This window comes from Ctenocephalides felis, unplaced genomic scaffold, assembly GCF_003426905.1.
Source record: "Ctenocephalides felis isolate EL2017-DRISC unplaced genomic scaffold, ASM342690v1 CF-g0.4_SCAFFOLD_01886, whole genome shotgun sequence".
Classification (NCBI taxonomy): Eukaryota; Metazoa; Arthropoda; class Insecta; order Siphonaptera; family Pulicidae; genus Ctenocephalides; species Ctenocephalides felis.
The window spans coordinates 138,835,200-138,854,934 of NW_020538040.1; positions in this window are offsets into that span (position 1 = coordinate 138,835,200).

A 19,735-nucleotide genomic window follows, 5' to 3' on the forward strand; every position below is an offset into this window, starting at 1 on the left:
ATTGCTTGTAAGAATTTAATCCTCGCTTTTTCGCAAGTAGATTGATACAGATAACCCGTTGATACCAAAAACACAGAACTTCCGATCCAGTCCGTTTTTACATTTGCGCCATCGATAAAACTTTGTTCCTTGTCTCTTCTTGCGCCCGAGCCAGATAGTAGGTAGTGGGTACTAGTAGGTAGTAGCTACTAAGATCAGCTTGCAGAGTTAGCGCTCGAATTACTGTGAATTCACGAGATCGCATATTGCTCCTTTATGCGAATCTGGATTCGTTCGTGTAAATGTTCATCCGTATAAGTAGCATAAATCTGGAGATATTTCTGCATAATATTTTACACGTATTTTAACTTAATAATATCTTTGGATTATTGTTTCTGAATGGGTTCTATGCAAGGATCCGATATTTGATTTCGTTCAGTGCCGGGATTGATATTGGAAAGGATTGATAATAGCATTTATAATTATAGATAGGAGAGCTAGGCGCTTATTGTAACAAGGGTATGTAGTAACATGCGTTTTTCAATAAAATCTTACGGTATTTAAATATTTTTGAAGTAAAACTTCTTTAGGCGCGATTAGGGTGTAAATCCGTACAAATGCAACAGAAGTGCGTTACGGCAGATAAGATAAGATAGGAGTCGAGTGCCAATGATTCGTTATTCGCTCTCGATGATATAATTTCTATACGGGTCGATTGTGTTTAGTCGTCGCGTATATGAATAGAGATCTGTCGTTGTATGCGGACCAGCATAAACGTTGTATGCGTACCGATATCAACAAGGAAATCGGCATAGATAAATAAACATTTAAAAGTTACATCGTAGTACAAATGTTGATTTAATAAAAAATGCCTGAATCAGAGGAATATTTTACCATGTTTCTTGAAAATAATAAAACAAATTAAACATTTGTACTAAACGTAAGTTTATTGATTATAAATTATTTCTATATTATTCGTGGTATTCTATAAATCTTTGAAGGTAATAAAATGGAAAATATTTTTTAGGCGAGACAGATATTACAGCTGTTTAAAGAATAAGATTATATCGCTAGCGAAAAAGTAAAAAAAATACAAGTAGTCAATGAATGTACGTTAATTTTAATTACATGAAGTTCTTCAAACACAATTGTTATATGATGAGTAAAATTGTGAAGACAATATTTCTTTAGGCGTTGTTTAACATAATCCTTGTGTGAACGAATATTATAGAATTTATTTTATTAATCAGCAATTACTTTATTTCTCTAATGAAGATTCAAGTCGTGAATGCTAATTACAATGTCATATTTGAAGTATGACTTTAATTACATTATTTAAATATCATACATATTTTTAATGGTTTTATAAATACATAATTTATAGTTTATTATTATATAAATGTGTATAATGGTTGACACTTATAAATGTGTGCATCACGAGTGTTACCATATTACTAATATAGTAAAATATTCAAAATTGTTATATGATGTATTTATTTTTACTTAACTTAAAATTGCTACTTTGTACAGTAGCAAATAAGTTTTACTTCAATCGCGTGTAATCCTTACTTGCACTGTTTACTTTATGTCTCGATTGAATATAAAAATCGTCCTGCATTTCATAGTATTGTCCAGCAGGCCGACGCAATAAACAGAAGTTCTGTTACAGAACTGTGCAGGTGTGTAATTTTCGAGATGTAATATAAAATTGATTTATTATAAAATTTAGGTGTGCGATATTAGTATCGACTAATTTTAAATTTTATATATCTTATCTATTTATCTACTGTTGATATTCAAATAAAGAAGTGTTTATACAATTTGTACAAGAGATTTTATACAAAAAGTGTTTATTTTATATAAATTTTAAGTTTAACAATATATCTTATAAAACAAGTAAATACCATATACTTAAATATTATATTCAGGTCTAGTAAACTAAACAACAGTGCTCACAACCAAAAAACTAGCAATGAATAAAAATACTTTTTTTATGGATTTTCAAACATTGCGGTTAATTTTCCGATGTGTTATCTTTGATCTTTTTCCCTCTTCTTTCAAATATTGTTGATAAAAAAATCGTAACCTCACTAATTTTTGCGATGTCGATGATGGGCCTTATCACTCGCGGACTTTTGAGCCCCTTTCTACCCCATAAGTGTATGTGCGTGTGTGTTTGTGTTTGTGTATATTTAACATTTGCCTGCAAAGAAGCGTTCGCCGTTCGGTACTTGCGGGAGGCACGCATCGCTTCTTAATGACGGCACGGGATGGGTCGGGTCCTCGCACAGGACACGACGTTTTCAATTCGACCACGATCCTTCGCAAATCCGCGTAATAAAACATGACCTCGATCTAGCGCTATGTATTTGTTATTTCCTTCGAGCTATGTCGTCTCAGTAATAAAAATAAATCTTCGCGTTCGTTTCTTGACTGTCTTCCGGTTGGCTCTGCTTTTGTTCTTTTCCTCTTTTGGAATAACGGGAGCTTACCATCTGGACATACACACGTTTTGAAGTAATAGCTAGGAACCATTTTTCTCATTTTACTGGTTTTAGAACTGTCAATACACTTCTCATTTAATTGATTTTGTTTATTATTATATGATTGAGTGACATTGTTAGAACAAATTCTACTCTTTTTATAAGTTATAAATCTAACTAGATTTTAATAGAGCGGGTATTATTGCGTAGTAATTAAATATGTAATAAAATTCTAAATTTATCATAATTAACAAGTTTTAAATGCATTGATCTGTTAGTTTACAATATAAACGAAACTATTAGATTTACCACACAAAGCAAATTTACCCATTTCGTGGCTGCAAAAGAAGTGAACTTACAATTGTTAGTAGCGAGCATAGCTCTCTTGGTAGCGTGTTCGATTCACACGACAGGGATCTTCTAATCAAATCCTGTCATTGACTTAGAATATAGGAAAAAAATGTATAGGTAATTTGAAATCAAATAAAAATTGTATTTGTTAAGTAGAATTTGAGTAAAAATTAAGAAAATTAGAAATAACAGAATTCGAATAGCTGAATTGTATTAGGAGTAAGAAGAGAAATATTGGAACTTGCTGAAATTAAAAGAAGAATGAAGAAAAAAATAGAATGGCTAGAAGTTAAATAGAATTAGAAATTTGAAGAAGGGCAATAATTAAAGAAAATAAGAAAAAAAAATTAAGAAGAATATAGAATTAGATACATATAGAGATTGAAAATGATGTAAAATTGGAATGTAAATAAATAAAAATGTTGTAGGTGGCTAAATGCTCAGAGTAAGCGAGGTCAAATAAAAATTTAAAAAAAAGTGAACTTAACAGATACACATCAAATAATTATGATTTAAGACAACTTTAAATGCTATATTTATACATTTACATTTATTTACTACTTATACATTCTACAAACGAAACTATTAGACTTATCGCACAAACCAAATTCACCCATTTCGTGGCTACAAAAGAAGTAGACTTAACACATATATATTATATATCAAAATAATTATTATTTTATACAACTTCAAATTCTATGTATATACATTTATTCACTAAATTTTGAGTTTCAAACCAATAGATGAATATTTGAAATCAGTCGTGACATTCACTTGAAACTTACAAGATTTAGCCCAAGCCAAGTATGGATTTGTATTCTTCCTTTAAAACTTTCCGACCCAAATGTTCTAAATAAATTAAATCAGTATGTCACCTTATTTAGTGCTCCCTATGAATGTTATTTTTTAATATTATTATAATCAGAACTTAAGAGTCCTATAAGCTGCTGCGCTGATTCTACTTAAATCTTTGTCGTTTTTATAAATGTCAACACCAACAGTTGTCCCGTCTCTGTTTAATGAATATTATTATTATAATTTCTGTAATAGTGATGAATATTTATATTTGCAGCAAAGCCGCCGGATAAGGATAATTTTTATTTAGAAACATATTACTACCTATAATCCCAAGTAAAAACCATGTCACTACTGCTTCACATCAGGCTGTCCGAAGCGGGTATTAAGCCAAAGAGCTATGACTCAGATCCCGTCGCTATAGCCACTTACCTACGAGCGAGACCAATGTTATTAAATGTATATAAAATATATCTCGCTTATGGAATAAATTCTAACCAATGTACGAGTACAATTTAAAATTTCACTTTATTTTCGAGTAATTGTTACTAAGCAAACGATTTTGAGTATTGTCTTGCATTGTATTGATCAAGATATTTGGATTTTATTTTCAATCCTTAAAATCTAATATTGAATACATACCGGAGAATTGGCTCTTAAATTTTTTATGTTACGGTCTATTTTACCGAAAAATTGCCCCGCCCCCCAAATTAAAATTTAAATTTATCATATCTATAATATAAAATGTGTTGGTAAGCGCATAACTCAAAAACGCCTGGACCAATTTGGCCAATTCTTTTTTGAAAATGTTCGTCCAAGTCCAAGGATGATTCTTACGGCGAGAAAAAATTGAATAATTGCCGAAAAAAACCTAAAAACAGCCCTCTTCTTTTTCACATACAAACGTTATTATTTTCATATTTTTGTCATCGGATACGGAATATTTACTCAAGTCAATGGAGTGTTTTGAGTCTGAATTTTTTTACTGTGCTTCAATTTGTATAAAAATTTCAAATTAGGTTTATCTTACTCTCAAGTTCAAAAGTGAAAATAATTTAGACTCTTTTGCCATTTTCCGGGGGGATAACATCCTTCTCAGTGATGTAATTTCATTTTTTTTTATCAAAATAACATCGGATATCGATAAAAGAACTAATTATAAGAAAAAAAATATTCTATAATGTTTTCCAAAGAACAAATACTCATAATTTTATTTAAAGCAGTTGTACCCATATGTGTATACATCCATATGGGTGGATGTATATACATTTCGGTATAGACTATAGTGTAAGAAAACATAATAATTTTTAACTAATTGGTAAATATTAGTATAGGTCATTAAAAAAAATTTGAACTTTTGAATTGTAAACATAAGTACAGGACAACGTCTGTCGGGTCATATGGCTTATTAATAAACGTGTACATTTAGCAATTATCCTTATGTTTGTTAAAGTCTGCTGATATGTTTGGTGAGGTATGTTTGTTTTAAGTTTAGTTTTACAAATATAATAAACCATCTTGAGTAAAATTTTCAGCAGCTTTTAGTCTTCCAATTTATGTATGTGTTCCCCATGCACATGTATTGTTTGTTTTCTTTTTTCCGCCCTCACTAGTGCCTCCGACGCGCATCTTCAACGATCTGAACTCGAGGATAAATCTACGTCAGGGAATTCGAAAACTTTTCCAACGGCCGATAGAATCGATGAGCGTGTCCCGTGATGTATGCGAACTCGTGCGATTTTAGTAAAACTCATGTATCAAAATAAAATACTATGATTTTTCTCGAATTCCTCCGGGCGTATCACTTGCGCGGTTAATTGTGACCATCAGTTTGCGGTAAAGTCACCTGAGCGATAAGGAAACGAGGATCTGCTGGAGCTTTTCTTGAATATATTACAGTTTGTTAATATATACTTTGAGAAAATACGTCATGGTAATGTTGAACTAATTTTTTGAATGATCAAAAATTGAGTTGTTACATAGGGTAGAACAAGGCGTAACGGTCGCCTGGTAAAAAGGTCCATCACCATTATCTCAAAAATAAGTAAAGTATAAAAAATTAGCAGCCATAACTTCAATTATTGCGACGTCGCTATCAGAAGATAAACGGCCATATATCAAAATTCATGACAAAGCTTGGTGTTTTTTTGAATTTGAGCTTTTGTATTTAGTTTATGATACCTGAACATAATTGTTAGGTATATGGCATTTAATTATTTTGTAAGATATATTGTTATTAACTACCCGTAGGGTAAGTTATAGTAATCGCAAAAAAATCGAAAGCAAAAATTTTTATATCTTCACGTTTTAGAGGATTCTGAATATTTTGGCATACCTTAGAAGAAATGGATGTGTGTGTGTACGAATATAATTTTTCCTCGACGATTTCGAGAACACGGATCAACCAATTTTAATGATACAAAAAAACATTCGATTTCTATTGATAAGGAAACGTGCTGATTAGTTTTTGGCAAAGGCAGTTTTAGCTGTTTTGAAGATACGCGACAAAAAGTGCCAAATACAGTATTTCAGTTTTTGAGAGAACGGAACGTCCGATTTGAATAATTTAAAAAACATTTTACTTGTATTGACAAAATAAACAAGTTGTGCCATTTTTAGAAAGGCAAGCCAGCGTTTCCGGAGTTCAAAAAAATATGTAAAAAATAATGCCAATTGGCGGTCAAAAATGATCATTAGACATATGCGCATCATATTATCAAATATTTTATAAAGATTATAATAATAAGTACAAATTTGGTATACATTCATATGGGTTCCGTACCAATGTTTACATGTTAAACTGCGACGCGGCGTTTAAGCGCTTCAATATTTCGACTCTCCATCCACTAGTAGCTCGATTGTTTTAAAAAAAAAATGTACTAAACCTTCAAAAAATTTCAAAATACAAAAAAATCCAATTTTTCCAAAAAAAGATTTTGTATAAAAAATTTCTAAATTCTCGAAAATCTATTTTTTTTCAATGTTTTCAATTTGCCTTAAGGCACGATGCCATGCACCACTAGTTTTCATCCTCTTAAAATGAAAATAAAACATTGGACAATTTGCCTCCTGGTCGTCTCAATTTACCTTGCCTGTGGGGTAAAAAAGACCAGGTTACAAATTTTTGAAAACCAAAATAAGGAAGTGCAACGTGATGTGTATAAATAGGAATGGCCTGGCCGATCTTTACCCAACACAATTCCCAACTGATCGTGAAATCGTTTCAAAAATGTTGGATAAAACGTAGACAAACATTTTTTCACTTATCTGCTAATTGTAAAGAAACAAAGTTTGTACCAAGTATCATAGAATGATTGTAAAATTTTTGAAAACTATGCCGTCGATTTAGGCAAAACGTCGACTAACGGTCAAATTTTGTCTCACATACATACACATTTTTTTTAACTCTGTTTTATTCAGCAATCAGAAATACATAAAGATTCCTATAAGCTAAATTGACAATATTTGAGAGCGATGTCTAAGAAGAACTCCAGTGAGATCTTCTTAGTTTAACAATTGATAAGATAATGTTATATTGAAGCTAATCTAAGACTGAATCTAATGGTCATTGATGTTTCAATCTTCTTACGCCAAATGGTAATGGTACGTACTGTTTCTAATTCTGGTGTCAAACTACTTCAAACTGTTTTAAAGCAGCGAAACATCTTGTTGCGGTCTTAATTTTTTATCACGAAAAATCTCTAAAAATTTAGTGTTTATTATGGTATCCATTTCATTCGTAACTGTGCACCGTACTTTTTCTTTCTTCCGTAAATTTATCGAGCATGTCAGCTGAACAAATTATAACAGTTTTTGCTCATGTTTGTCATTTCTAACGAGCTGTGTTGTTGTAAAGGGCATATTTCTCAAAGTAAGAGGTATCGCAGAGATTAGCGCGCGCGGGAGAGACTAGTCATTAGCCCCGTGCGCGACTGCCGATTCCTCGATAAGATTAGCCCGGCTGTAGCATTCGTTCGCTGTTACATATAGGAGTCATGTTAATTACACACATTACGTATTACGTACAAGTTGCTTGCTTACCTGTTACTTATGTGGTAAAATAAAACTACACGTTGCACCCGGGGGAATAATCAATATTTGCCCAGTGATAAAAATCGGACGGCGCCGGCGGCGGTGACCTTACGTGTTACAACTCTTATATTTTGTATGCGGCGATTAATTTTTCTAATGAGAGAAAAACAATTTGAAATATGTAAAGTGTGTAGTTATAAAATTAGTATCAGCCATTATGCTGGCAAATTAGATTCTGTAATTATAAGCTTATGTGCTTAAGGAATGCATATATTGTAGTATGTGTCATTCGTAGAAATTTTCTTTAATGCGTTTTTAAACAAATAGTGTGATAGAGTATGGCATTCTCCGAGAAACAGATGTTCTATAGAAACAGATTTTTTATAAAATTTTTTACTTTTTGTATTACATCTTCAGGCATCTGCCAAAAATATTGTATTATTGGAAAATAAAAAAGAAACTATTTTTATAAAGTAAATGAAAGAATAAAATATCTAAAATATAAATCTTAAACATAATAACATGAGAAGAATGATTTACCTGCATCACTAAAATGAAAAAAGCTTCAGTAGGGTAGGGCAAGGCACGAATGTTCAATTTAACTTTGAGAAATTTTATTGTGAAAACCAATCCAAATTATATAACAAGAAATAACCCATATCAAACACACAATTGTATGACTATGTTCAGTTAAATTTGCAGCTAATTCATCATTATAAAAATGTTTTCGGAAGTTTGTCACCTGACCCTCTTTACGGATTAAAATGAAACGTACAGGTAACAAACAAGTCTTATTTTTAATTTTAAAGGAATCTAACGAAATAATTGCTACATTATGCTAACAAATGCAATATATAAATTTTGTGCGTACATTTTTGCAGATGATCTAGTATTTCGTCAAAAATTATCGTATATCTACTGTTGTGACCCATCCAGCGATGATGCCATTGTAGGTTTTTGCTGCTACTAAACAAAGCTGTTACCAATCTGTGGAAGCTGATCAGTTAAACAGACGAAGACCTTTGATGTATTTGTTTTATTTCATGACTTGTTATACATTCTACATATAACTTGAACATCTGAACTTGGATACGAATGAATATGATTAACCAAAATACTACTGAGCTCATGATTGACTAAAGACTGAGTACTGACTGAAGTGACAAATTCGTCATTGCATGCATTTTTTGTGCTTGTTTCAGGGTGACTCAAAATCATAGATAGCAATACTTTATGATTTGTTCAATGTCATCGCAGAGTGCAACACAATGCATTACTTAGTTGTTATTGCGTATTTTGTAGTTTGGAAAGAAATTTTATCAACGCTTGCAAGGTTTGCCCGAGGTTACTTCGAGCATACAATGTTGTAGCGTATGAGTAATTCACTAACTGCGTATTTTGTATTCTGACCCTTATATAGTGGTTTATAATATTATTTATAATTATTACGAATGGGCAGATACCCCAACAAAAAAAAAACTATATTACCGGTATCTCCCGATAGAAATGTCGTAAGAGTCAAGGTGATGGTTAGTTATATCCTATTCCTTCTACTTTCAAATATTGTTGTTAAAAATTCTTAGTTTTACTTATTTTTGAGATATCAAATATTTTATCAATTTTTTTTTGTATCAATCTATGCAAAGTTTGATAAATAACATTTTAATGTCGTAATTCAGATATATACAGAGTTTTGTTTTTTGCTAATTTATTATTATAATTTTTGGCATTTTTTTTCTCATGTGCTATATATAATATTGTTTATAATAATTCTGCTAAATTTAAACAAATATAGTTTGAACCCCTCCCCTAATATAAATTTTATAATTTATATAATGATGTTCTGTTTAAGAAGCTTATCGGCTTGCGTTGTGTAGATTATAAACTTATAATATCAATACTTTACCTCTTTCATAATTAATTAGCTTATGTACTAGTAATTAATACATATTTATAACAAAATTCTACATTACATATTCAAAGTATCTGTATTTGATAATTAATTATATATGAAGAAAATATGCAAACCAATAATCAAACCAAATAGATTTATAAATTCTGTAATGTTTATCATTCATTAGATGAACACATTGAAAAACTAAAATAAGGATGAAAATCATTTAAAAGAAAAATTGAATGGAAGATCAAGATATAAGAAAATATAGTATATATGATAGATGTATAAGAAATGTATATGTAAGAATTGTATATAATATGATGAAAAATAATATGAATATTGAAGGTGGCTAAAATGCTGTAAAGCGGAGGCCAATAAAAATTTAAAAAGAGTGCGCGTAAGGATCACACGCGATTGAAGTAAAACTTATTTGCTATTGTACAAAGTAGCAAATTTAAGTTAAGTAAAAATAAATACATAATATAACAGTTTTGAATAATGTTTACTAGTAATAGAGTAACACTCATGATGCACACATTTATTAGTGTCAACCATTATACACATTCATATAATGATAAATTATAAATTATATATTTATATTGGCATTAAAAATATGTATAATATTTAAAAACAATAATGCAATTAAAGTCATACTTCAAATAAGACATGATCAGTTTGTCATTGTAATTAGCATGTAGAAATGAACCTTCATTAGAGAAATGAAGTATTTGCTGATTAATAAAGTGTTTAATATTTGTTCACTCAGTAGATTATGTTAAACAACGCCTAAACAAATATTGTTTTTGCATCTTCGCTCAATATTTAATAATTGTGTTTGAAGAACTTCATATGATTAAAATTAACATACATTCATTAACTTTTTCGCTGGCGATATAATCTCATTCTTTGAATAGCTGTAATATCTGTCTTGCCTAAAAGTATTTTCCATTTTAATAACTTCAAAGATTTATAGAAACTACGAATAATATAGAAATAATTTCTAATCTATAAACTTACGCATACAACGACAGATCTCTATTCGACGACTATCGAATGACAAATCATAGGCACTCGACTATTATCTTATCGACTCTTAACTGCCGTAACGCACTTCCGTTGCATTTGTACGGGTTTACACTCTAGTCGCGCCTAAAGAAGTTTTAGTTAAAAAAATATTCATATATTATGAACGAAATATATATCAATGCATTGAATGCATTTTTTGCATATAAAAACATTTTGCTTATTTAAATGTTTCTAAAAGTGTGCAAATCTGTATTATAAATAATCAAATCTAAATACGTATGCAATCCTCACACATAAATGTAGGTATTTATTTAATTAAATCAGTCATTTTATTTTGTCCCAGGTTTATATATATATATAAACGCATGCCATAATTTCATCTCTCAAACGGTTCCACGAATGTCTCTTCACTCCCAAATAATATCGATCATTGCTGAGTAGTTTCCCATGTTTTTTTAGCCTTTGATGAACGTCGACATCGCGTGGCTGGAATCCAGCTAGATGTCCGAAGTCGGCATCGATTTTCAATTCGGATAGCCATAAATAATCCAATTAATATTAAAACGACACGTACAACGGCTATATAAATAACTAAAACAGCGGGTTATGCAAACGTACCGACAGAATGCGCGTTGCCATCGGACGTTGTCTGACGTTGTGCCATAAAGGCGACTAAGGCGATAACTCAACATCTACCGTTGATCCCACAGTCGCCGAGCGGACTCCTTTTACGAAGGACAGGTTAATTAATAAGTTCCATTAAGAACCAAAAGCTATTATTACTATTATTAAACATTCTTCATTTTATTTTAATGACTTCTGTTATAATTTTTTCATATAGGGTAGAAGGGGGCTTAAAGGTCTTCGGAAAAAAATGTCCACTACCGATATCTAAAAAAACAGTAAAGTTAAGAATTTGGAAGTAGAAAAAAAGGATGTTCTTACAGCGTTGCTATCGGGAAATAAAAGGCATTGTTCAAATATCCATCAATGGACAAATTAATTTTTTTTTACAAAATTTTTACCACGTAGGGTAAGTTATAGTAATCGCAAAAAAAATCTATTTTTTCAGTTCTAAGCAAAATTTGAATCTATCTTAAAAATTTTAGTTTTTGGTATGGAAAGTTCCAGCAATTTGCTTTAGGGCACAATGCTATGCACTAGTTTATTTTCAATTTTAAAATAGAATGAGAATATCAGAATTTTGACATATTACTATTAATAAATAATGCTAATATGGCATTCTGTCAGTTATATAAAATGATTGTTGAATCTATTCAGTTGATTTGTAATTTTTTACAAATAGTATATTTTTGTCTCATTGAGATATTTTGAAAAACTCCAAAACCTAAAGATCAGATGAAAATGAATTTAAGTTCCATTAAGAACCAAAAGCTATTATTACTATTATTAAACATTCTTCATTTTATTTTAATGACTTCTGTTATAATTTTTTCATATAGGGTAGAAGGGGGCTTAAAGGTCTTCGGAAAAAAATGTCCACAACCGATATCTAAAAAAACAGTAAAGTTAAGAATTTGGAAGTAGAAAAAAAGGATGTTCTTACAGCGTTGCTATCGGGAAATAAAAGGCATTGTTCAAATATCCATCAATGGACAAATTAATTTTTTTTTACAAAATTTTTACCACGTAGGGTAAGTTATAGTAATCGCAAAAAAAATCTATTTTTTCAGTTCTAAGCAAAATTTGAATCTATCTTAAAAATTTTAGTTTTTGGTATGGAAAGTTCCAGCAATTTGCTTTAGGGCACAATGCTATGCACTAGTTTATTTTCAATTTTAAAATAGAATGAGAATATCAGAATTTTGACATATTACTATTAATAAATAATGCTAATATGGCATTCTATCAGTTATATAAAATGATTGTTGAATCTATTCAGTTGATTTGTAATTTTTTACAAATAGTATATTTTTGTCTCATTGAGATATTTTGAAAAACTCCAAAACCTAAAGATCAGATGAAAATGAATTTGTTGCTAAATTTATACAATTGTGCAATAATTAATCTTGTTTGAGTGTTTTAGTAATTTTCATATAATATTATTGTAATTTTAACTGACAATTAACAAAAGGGCCTTTAAAAATTCGCTGTTAAAATTTAAAAAAATCGTATGACCGCCACGCTTTTTACGGACTTACAAATTATTCATTACAATTCACCTTGAATATCATTCTCTCTCTCCTGCGCATATTTTTTCTGAATTAGTGTCTTATCACATGATTCTTCAACAAGATGGTTTAACATAAAAATATTTTATTCCATCAGTATTACGAAGCGAGGGTATAATCTTCTGGTAAAGACGTTACATTTCTTATTTCACAAGATTTGTTTCACCATAATGCTTTCAAATAGTATAGAGCAAGAAGGATAGACGATATGGATTATAATGGTAGAAATATTTTTCTAACTATTACTTCAGAGGCAATATCTACTAAAGCTTAGATGGATAATTCGCGTATTATAATAAATATCGTATTATGTATAGGCTATTTTCAGTTATGATGTAATTATATATAAGTATATATTTATATTAATTAAACTTAAACAAACATTTAATTAAACTGCAATAAAAAATCAATTAAAATTTTACACACACACACACAAAAATCCATTTTTTCTGAGGTATGCCAAAATGTACAGAATCCTTCAAAATGTACAGAATCCTTCAAAATGTCGAGAAATGCAAAAATTTTCATTTTTGATTTTCGACCCATTACTATAACTACTCTACGAGAAGTTAAAAAATAATTCCACGACCAAAACATTAATACTTTTTTTTTAAATAATTTAAAATAAAAATGTAAAAACATTACTCAATATTATCCATTACCATCGAAAATATATATTAACATGTACTCGTATATCATTGTGTCTTAAGTCAACTTACTGAAACTTTCCGTTATATAAAGAAATATTAGATGAATAAAATTAATTAGCAAATTGAAATACGGAATCCAGATGACTATAGTACGGTTTTTCAAAACAAGGAAGATATCATTTACAACAAAAATAAGCTATACTTAATTAAAAGCATTGAAACTTTTCCGCATTTTATTTTTATACAAATCTGTGAAAAATGCATATTTATTCAGGAAAACATTTTATAACAAAACTATTTTTGTGGGTAATGTCAGAATTACAAATTTAAAACTATATTAGAGCTAAATTAGTTTAACAAAATTCGTTGAAGACCCAACCAATTTAGATTGATTTCTATTATAATTAATGGTTTATATAAAAGTTTTTGCTTCGCCAACAATTTTTTTTCTGTTAATTGATAAACTCATTATATTTCTGTTTATTTGGTTAGTAAAACAGTGAAAAGTGAATATCAAAATAAAATTATAAGTTCCACATCTGTTGTAACTGACAAATTCTATTACACATAAAAAATTATACTAGATATAAAAGGCATTTCCAAATAATTGACTAGGTATAAGTGGCATATTAGTTCCAACAATAAACTCTACTGCTATGCACAAAAATATTTTTAAATTTGTTGTAATCATATTTCGGTTGACTTCGATTAAAACCAATCAGCACGTTTTCAAATTTTCAAAATCAAATCAAGATTCTAGTCAACGTGAGTTTCATGAAATATATTCTAAATGTTTGTAATTATTGCAATTGCTTTTGAAAAAATGTCGATGATCACGCTCAAACTTGTTTTTTTCAATTTTGTTATCTAACGATTCTGGATGACTTAAAACGTCGAGTAAATAATATAGGCAAACTTGATTTTCTATCGAAAACAAACTTTTTTGGAGTCAATTAATCAATAATTAATTTTATAAATATGGATAACCTATATTAGCCGATAAAAGCTATTGCAATTCATTGAATTATTTATGGAGATTATATAGTAAGTAAACAAACTCCAGAAAATGCCTATCATTAATTTATCTGTGATGATTTACTAGCAGATAGTACATTGTATATGTTTTTTTATCAAGAACACTTTTACCTTTGATGTAATCTAGAAGCATAATATATTTTGTAAGTAGAACATCTGTAAATATTTCATTCTCAACCCTCGGTTATTGTGGCCTAGATATTTTCGATTTGTCAAGCAGTCGTCTATAGAAGAAAAAAAATCAATAGCACTTATCAGGATTGTACGATCGAAAATTATGTGATTTGCTTTGTTTTGTTTTCTTATCATATTATGATATCTAGTTATTTATTTAATGTTTGTCTACATTATCAGTATATAATCTTCGTCGAATAAAATAGACATTCGCACTATATATTATGTTATAACTTATACAGAATTTGCATCAAGAAAAGTTGCATCTGGGTTTCTCCGGGCAATCACAAGATTCTAGGTTCAATATCCGTCTTGGACTGCCTGATAAAATGCAGTAGTAAATTTTATTTTTTCTTCAATCTTTAATTTGTTTTCAAGTAGAAATAGCCTTTTCCCGGTCTTGATGAATTAAATTAAATTGTATCATTAGCATTAGAGAAAATCTAAAAATGTGTCAAATAAAAATAGAACAACGTTTAAAAAATAGTAATTATATATGTCATCAGAATTAGTTGTTCATGTTCATGTGCAGGCATCAAGTAGATTTTAAAGAAGCCATTATTCCAAAATGACAATGATATTAGTTTGCACACTTCCATTTCGAGCAGTGATCCCAAATATTGATGAATAATCCATCAGTTTCGAAGCTATTGCATATAACAGATTATTCATTTGCGATTTATCCACTCCACAACCGAGTGCTTGTGTGTATTACATAGGTGAGTGGCTATTAGTATTCTCTGCAGCCTCTGCCCGTTCTTTGTTTATAACCAAATGCATATGTTTGCAAATACCGCTTAGTCTACTGATATTCACTACTAAATCGCCAAATATAGTTGCGAATGGATACAGCCAGGATGTATGTTCGATAGGTACACGTTGTCGGTACGACTTGTTGGAAATTGTGATTTGATAGATTTAGATTATAGAATTTGGAACATCTAATTTAATTAATGATGATAGCAAAGGATTGTTTTCAACTATTTGTCTCTAAAAATTGAAGAATGTTAACAATCGTGGATATTCATCGTATTGTAAACTGAATATTACAAAGCAATCATATTTTGTAGCGATTTATTTTTCAATTACCTGTAATTAGGTAATTTTAAAGTAAAGAATAAATAGCAATTTCATTTGATCGTTTTAATATTCAGAAAAATTGATATTGACATAATTCTAGCTTTTTTCCGTAGTGCCAAAAATGATGCGCTTTAAGATTCGGCATGGTATCTTGACAAATACAAAGAAATAAACAAAGACAATTTCTTATAAATAATATTGATAGTTAAATAAAATTAATAAAAAAAAATTCCAAAATTTAGTATATTTAATTATAAAGACAATACTAAATATATCTAGATATATTTGCATATTATTAAAAAAGTTACAAACATTTTCGAAAACTTACAACTTTAATCAAATTAAATATAGAAAAGAAAAAATGTTCAAAAAATATCAATAAACTTAATCAAGTATTGTCACGTAGTCACGTAGACGTGTTTAAATTACCGTTTCATTAACTTTTCTCTCAGATAATTGATTTTTTAACAAAAATGTGTCTGACTAAAAAAGTGGCACAACCTTATCCAGTCTCCCCTACTTTTGAATGTATTACGTATTTCAATTTAGTACATATTGAAAAATCCCAGGAATTTGCCTTAAGGACATAAAGATATAGGCTTTGAGATATTAATAAATACAATCGTCAGAAATAAACTTATACTATAGATATTGCCCAATATTTTTATCCATTGGGCTTGCCGTCACTTAGTAGCAAAAGCTTTGGCCTTGCAACCACAAGGCTCCACTATTTCTTTAGTTGAGAATCTATAATATAAAAAAAAATTAACAACGCCTGGACTAATTTGGCCAATTCTTTTTTTTAAATGTTCGTTGAAGTCCAGGGATGGTTCTTACAGCGAGAAAAAATCGAATAATTGCCGGGAAAACGTTAGTACTTTCATATTTTTGCCATCGGATACGGAATATTTACTCAAGTAAATGAAGCGTTTTAATTCTGAAATTTTTTACTGTGCTCCAATTTGTATGAAATTTTGAAATTATTTTTATTTAATCTCAAGTTTAAAAGTGAAAACTTGTTGAAAGTGACTCCTTTGTCATTTCTCGGGGACAACATCCCTCTCAGTAGTGTAATTTTTCAACATAACGTCGGATATAGATAAAAGAACTAATTATAAGAAAAAAATGTTTAAAATGTTTTTCAAAAAAAAAAAAACTCCTCATTTTATTTAGAGCAGATGTACATTTAAGATCGATATGGGTGGATGTATATATATTTTGGTATAGACTGTAGTGTAAAAAAACATAATAATTTTTAACCAATTGGAAAATATCAGTATAGGTTATTAAAAAAAGGAACTTTTGAATTGTAAACATAAGTACAGGACAACTTCTGTCGGGTCATCTAAATTAATATAAATATAATTTTATGTGAAAATAGCCTTTCCAGGCACTACTGCAACAATTTAAAAAATGAATCAGAAACATGGGCATAAAGTAGTTTCGAGTTCTCTGGTTCTATTCCCGCCACGACCAAAGCCCGACATTAGGAAGCAGGTTATAGATTTCAAGTTAAAATCGCCTCTTTTGGATATAGTTGCATTTAAAGTCATAAAATGTTAACAAATACCTTGGATAAAGTCACAACTGTATTGGACAACTACTAGGTTGCCATTGTCATCCATTCAAAATCGGTATAAAAAAGTCAAAAAAAGTATAACAAAAAATACCGTTTGAACCGTTAAGTTACCTTTTATAATACCGTCCGTGAAATGTAATCCTAATCACAATAGCTTATAGAACAGCTGGTTAGTTCTTGCTGTTGAATATAAATATAGAAAAATATACTTTTGCATCATTTTTTCATTTGCCACTACATCCACCGCTGTATTTCAATATAACTAATGCTTTCAACGAACAAGATGTTTGTTCCATTTATTTATAAAAAATGAATATGTTGAACGGGCCCGACGTTTGACGAAGTAAGAGATCCTCCACATCCACTCCTGTACGTGATTTCTCTCGAATGACAGACGAGTGACGGGACGGCGTCGTGCATTAGCCGCCGCCGTGCGTTATTCCTGAACAATGTCTCAATCCTATTCTTATGATCATATTTCATCGTTTCTGTTCATTCCCCGCACGCGATGATATGTGCTCAAATAAGTGCGTTACTTCACTGCCGTCACCCTTAAACCCTTAAATCTATCCATCTCTTTGTACTGTACGAGCTTTCGTCGGGACTCTATTCCGCGAGCTGAGTAAACCCGGGGCTGGAGAACGGGAAAATTGAATAAACTAACCGTATGATTGAATTCATAATATTACTAATTTTTTTTTTGGCTCAATTGTTCATTTTTTACTTGGAATTGGTGAATTCGTGATGAGAGCGTTACGAAAAGAGTGATCGCGCGAAGCAAACTAATGTTGAGAAAGAGATATATCATGCGTTAGGGAAAATAGGAAGATGTGAGGTTCTGTTTCAGGCGTTTTACTATGATTTAGTTAGAATGTTAGGGAAATAATTGGAAATGTTAGGAAAAGATATACAAGTTCATGATTTTTTTTATAGCTACCAGACCTTAAAAGTACGGGGAAGTCCCGTAACGCTGGACGGCACCTAGCGCCGGATACTCTATTTAACACGTATTACTTAAGCGTGTATAAATCTTCTTATTCGGGGGTACACAGATGCAGGATTACGCGCCAAGACAAACCTGTGACGCACACGGCCACGGCGGGACCAACCCTTTTCTGGTTTAGGCGCAAGATCACGGCGTCACCTAAATATCAATGGAAGTAATTCTAGTATGTTTATGCATTTACATCTGTTATCCGTGGAATGATAGAATATTATTAGATATTTTAAACAATTTTAGTAGGTACCACCAAATTAACGAACATGCCTGTCCCTTAGCAGCGGACACTATGTCTTTCCTTAGCGCTGGACAGTAAACATATTGATATTTTTTGTGAGAATTGAGGTAATTTATTCTAATTATTTAATTTTGTTCTGTAGGAGTTTTAACGGTCACTACATATCCCCATTTTTCGTATTTCCTAGTCAAAGAATGAAAATCTTATGATGAAAGCTCCAGCTGAGAGCATCGGTGTGGTCCAGCCAAAAGGATGAATAAATAGTGATTTTTTTGCAATATCTAAGAATATTTGTCAAACACACATGTGCAGAAATTGAGAGTGTGGAGATGGCTACATATGTGTTCAATGTTGGTTATTTTGAAATGTCCGGTACTAGGTGCCTCTTTGTAAATTCATATTTTTGGTTACCAAAGTTTGATTGATAGTATTAATTATTTTTTAGCAAAGCTTGCGTTTTTGTTAATTTAGTTTGATTTCTGACTTTATCATCTTACATATGTCATAATTTAATGAACATTTTTTATTTAATTATAAATAACCTTAGGTGTCCGGCGCTCGAGAACTTCCCCCTACTATGCAATGTAGTAATGATATTTACATACATATAAGATGTCTAAAAAAGTTGCTTAGAATGTAATCTAACCGTTGTTCATTTTCAATATATCTTATCAGATTTGCTCTAATACTGATTATATATTTGATTTGATATAACTATCGTTCAGCATTCAGTCTGCGCTTTACATTGATATGATACGTAGAACCGTCCTTTGAGTGGGACGGTTGTGACACTCGCTTATTTCTTGTACAATTTGATTTTATGACTAATCCATCGTGTGTAAGGGCAATATTTCAGTATTTCCACGTAGACAAATGTTTAAATTACTACATAGTTTACTTTTCTTCCAGCTAACTGGTAAATTAACAAAATTGTGACTGATCAAAAAAAAGTGTCACAATCGTACCCAGTCTCTATTATGTAAAAAATATAATGTCTAGTAAAATAAATAGCAATTGCAAACATACTTATACTGACCATATACATTTTTTGTTTATAATTACTGTTATTTTTTATTTATCAAAATGTTTTGAAATATCTGTCAGCTCCATGTCTGTTGAGCGACCCCATACAAAAAGCGCTTTCATTCAATTTCACGAAATCAAATCATTCACGTCGAAGATAGAAAAAAGAAAACCATTTCGGCACTTGAACTTTTCAAAATG